At 39.3% G+C, this 4,470-nt stretch overlaps 1 non-coding gene across 1 annotated transcript; it reads right to left on the bottom strand.

Annotated features, from left to right (window-relative positions):
* Positions 1-1,319: 1,319 nt before the first annotated feature.
* LOC112787091 (small nucleolar RNA R71) lies at positions 1,320-1,427 on the bottom strand. Its single transcript, XR_003194525.1, has one exon. It is a non-coding gene; the product is annotated as a small nucleolar RNA R71 (small nucleolar RNA).
* Positions 1,428-4,470: the final 3,043 nt, after the last annotated feature.

Here is a 4,470-nt window from a genome sequence, read left to right as displayed (position 1 = left end):
TTATAAGTCAAATCAAATTTTCAATTTAAAAATCTTATCTTTTTCAAAATCTTTTTAAAAAATCAAATCTTTTTCACTTTTCTTAACTATTTTCGAAAATTTTAAAAATATTTTTCAAAAATCTTTTTCTTATCTTTATCTCCTAATTTTCGAAAATAACATCATCAATTAATGTTTTGATTCAAAAATTTCAAGTTTGTTACTTGCTTGTTAAGAAAGATTCAAACTTTGAGTTCTAGAATCATATCTTATGATTTCTTGTGAATCAAGTCATTAATTGTGATTTTAAAAAATCAAATCTTTTTCAAAACTAATTTCAATCATATCTTTTCAAAAATATCTCTTTATCTTATCTTTTTCAAAAAATTTGATTTTAAAATATCTTTTCTAACTTCTTATCTTCTTATCTTTTCAAAATTGATTTTCAAATTTGTTTCAACTAACTAACTAACTTTTTGTTTGTTTCTTATCTCTTTCAAAACTACCTAACTAACTCTCTCTCTCTAATTTTCGAAAATATCTCCCCCTTTTTCAAAAATTCTTTTTAATTAACTAATTATTTTAATTTTTGATTTTAATTTTATTCCTAATTTTCGAAAATTACTAACCTTTTTCAAAAACTATTTTCAAAAATCACTAACTCTTTTTCAAAAATTATTTTCGAAAACCTCCCCCTCTCATCATCTTTTACTCCTCTTTTCTTCTTCTACTTACATAAGGGAACCTCTATACCTGGGCAAAAAGGATCCCTATTATTATTATTTTTTTTGTTCTCTCTTTTTCATATGAGCAGGAGAAAGGACAAGAATATTCTTGTTGAAGCAGATCTAGAACCTGAAAAGACTCTGAAAAGGAAACTAAGAGAGGCTAAATTACAACAATCCAGCAAGCACCTTTCAGAAATTTTCGAACAAGAAGAGGAGATGGCAACCAAAAATAATAATAATGCAAGGAGGATGCTTGGTGACTTTACTGCACCTAATTCTAATTTACATGGAAGAAGCATCTCCATTCCTGCCATTGGAGCAAACAATTTTGAGCTGAAACCTCAATTAGTTTCTCTGATGCAGTAGAACTGCAAGTTTCATGGACTTCCATCTGAAGATCCTTTTCAGTTCTTAACTGAATTCTTACAGATCTGTGATACTGTTAAGACTAATGGAGTAGATCCTGAAGTCTACAGGCTCATGCTTTTCCCTTTTGCTGTGAGAGACAGAGCTAGAATATGGTTGGACTCTCAACCTAAGGATAGCCTGAACTCTTGGGATAAGCTGGTCAAGGCTTTCTTAGCCAAGTTCTTTCCTCCTCAAAAGCTGAGTAAGCTTAGAGTGGATGTTCAGACCTTCAGACAGAAAGAAGGTGAATCCCTCTATGAGGCTTGGGAGAGATACAAAGAACTAACCAAAAAGTGTCCTTCTGACATGCTTTCAGAATGGACCATCCTGGATATATTCTATGATTATCTATATGAATTGGCTAAAATGTGATTGAATACTTCTGCAGGTGGATCCATTCACCTAAAGAAAACGCCTGCAGAAGCTCACGAACTCATTGACATGGTTGCTAATAACTCGTTCATGTACACTTCTAAGAGGAATCCTGTGAGTAATGGGACGCCTCAGAAGAAGGGAGTTCTTGAAATTGATACTCTGAATGCCATATTGGCTCAGAATAAAATATTGACTCAGCAAGTCAATATGATTTCTTAGAGTCTGAATGGAATGCAAGCTGCATCCAACAGTACTCAAGAGGCATCTTCTGAAGAAGAAGCTTATGATCCTGAAAACCCTGCAATAGCAGAGGTGAATTACATGGGTGAACCTTATGGAAACACCTATAACCCCTCATGGAGAAATCACCCAAATCTCTCATGGAAGGATCAACAAAGGCCTCAACAAGGCTTTAATAATGGTGGAAAAAACAGGTTTAGCAATAGCAAGCCTTTTCCATCATCCACTCAGCAACAGACAGAAAACTCTGAACAAAATACCTCTAATTTAGCAAGCTTAGTCTCTGATCTATCTAAAGGCCACTGTAAATTTCATGAATGAAACAAGGTCCTCCATTAGAAATTTGGAGGCACAAGTGGGCCAGCTGAGTAAAAGGATCACTGAAATCCCTCCTAGTACTCTCTCAAGCAATACAGAAGAAAATCCAAAAGGAGAGTGCAAGGCCATTGACATAGTCAACACGGCCGAACCTGGAGAGGAAGGGGAGGACGTAAATCCCAGTGAGGAAGACCTCCTGAGACGTCCAGTGATCAATAAGGAGTTTCCTTTTGAGGAACCAAAGGAATCTGGGACTCATCTAGAGACCATAGAGATTTCATTGAACCTCCTTATGCCCTTCATGAGCTCTGACAAGTATTCATCTTCTGAAGAGAATGAGGATGTTACTGAAGAGCAAGTTACCAAGTACCTTGGTGCAATCATGAAGCTGAATGCCAAATTATTTGGTATTGAGACTTGGAAAGATGAACCTCCCTTGTTCACCAATGAACTAAGTGATCTGGATCAACTGACATTGCCTCAGAAGAAACAGGATCCTGGAAAGTTCCTAATACCTTGTACCATAGGCACCATGATCTTTGAAAAGGCTCTGTGTGACCTTGGTTCAGGGATAAACCTCATGCCCCTCTCTGTAATGGAGAAACTGGGAATCTTTGAGGTACAAGCTGCTAGAATCTCATTAGAGATGGCAGATAATTCAAGAAAACAGGCTTATGGACAAGTAGAGGACGTGTTAGTAAAGGTTGAAGGCCTTTACATCCCTGCTGATTTCATAGTACTAGATACTGGGAAGGACAAGGATGAATCCATCATCCTTGGAAGACCCTTCCTAGCCACAGCAAGAGCTGTGATTGATGTTAACAGAGGTAAACTAGTCCTTCAATTGAATGAGGACTCCCTTGTGTTTACAACTCAAGGTTACCCTTCTGTAAACATGGAAAAGAGGCACAGTAAGCTTCTCACAAAACAGAGTCAACTAGAGCCCCCACAGTCAAACTCTAAGTTTGGTGTTGGGAGGCCACAACCAAACTCTAAGTTTGGTGTTGAACTCCCATATCCAAACTCTAAGTTTGGTGTTGGGAAGTCTCAACAATGCTCTGAACATCTGTGAGGCTCCATGAGAGCCCACTATCAAGCTATTGACATTAAAGAAGCGCTTGTTGGGAGGCAACCCAATTTTTATTTATCTAATTTTATTTTTCTTGTTCTTTCATGTTTTATTAGGTTCATGATCATGTGGAGTCACAAAATAAATATAAAAATTGAAAACGGAATCAAAAACAGCAGAAGAAAAATCACACCCTGGAGGAAGACCTTACTGGCGTTTAAACGCCAGTAAGAAGCATCTGGCTGGCGTTCAACGCCAGAACAGAGCATGGTTGTGGCGCTGAATGCCCAAAATGGGCAGCATCTGGGCGTTTGAACCCCAGAATTACACCCTGGAGAAGAGCTAGCGCTGAACGCCCAGAACAAGCATGGTTCTGGCGTTCAATGCCAGAAATGGGCAACAAATGGGCGTTCAACGCCCTGAACAAGCACCAATCTGGTGCTGAACGCCCAGAGTTGTGTGCAAGGGCATTTTGCATGCCTAATTTGGTGCAAGGTTGTAAATCCTTGAACACCTCAGGATCTGTGGACCCCACAGGATCACCTTAGGATCTTTGGACCCCACAGGATCCCCACCTACCTCCACTCACTTCTTCTCACCCCTCTTTCACATAATCCCATTAACACTCTTCCCCAAAACTCTTCACCAATCACCTCAATCTCTCTTCCCTATAACCACTTCACCACTCACATCCATCCACTCTTCCCCATAAACCTACCCCATAAACCCACCCTTATGGCCGAACCTTACCCCCCCTCCCTTCCCTATATAAAGCCCTCCATTCTTCTTCATTTTCACACAACACAACCCTCTCTTCCCCTTCTTGGTCGAATACACCCCTCCCCCCTCTCCTCCATATTTTCTTCTTCTTCTTCTTCATCTATTCTTTCTTCTCTTGCTCGAGGGCGAGCAATATTCTAAGTTTGGTGTGGTAAAAGCATAAGCCTTTTGTTTTTCCATTACCATTGATGGCACCTAAGACCGGAGAATCCTCTAGAAAAGGGAAAGGGAAGACAAAAGCTTCCACCTCCGAGTCATGGGAGATGGAAAGATTCATCTCCAAAGCTCATCAAGACCACATCTATGATGTTTTGGTCAAGAAGAAGGTGATCCCCGAGGTCCCTTTCAAGCTCAAGAAGAATGAGTATCCGGAGATCCGGCATGAAATCCAAAGAAGAGGTTGGGAAGTTCTAACAAACCCCATCCAACAAGTCGGCATCCTAATGGTTCAAGAGTTCTATGCCAATGCATGAATCACTAGGAACCATGATCAAAGTAAGAACCCAAACCCAAAGAATTATATTACAATGGTTCGGGGGAAATACTTAGATTTTAGTCCGGAAAATGTGAGGT

The sequence above is a fragment of the Arachis hypogaea genome, chromosome 20 (assembly GCF_003086295.3).
Source record: "Arachis hypogaea cultivar Tifrunner chromosome 20, arahy.Tifrunner.gnm2.J5K5, whole genome shotgun sequence".
NCBI classification, from domain to species: Eukaryota; Viridiplantae; Streptophyta; class Magnoliopsida; order Fabales; family Fabaceae; genus Arachis; species Arachis hypogaea.
This window is presented reverse-complemented; position numbering and strand designations above follow the sequence as displayed.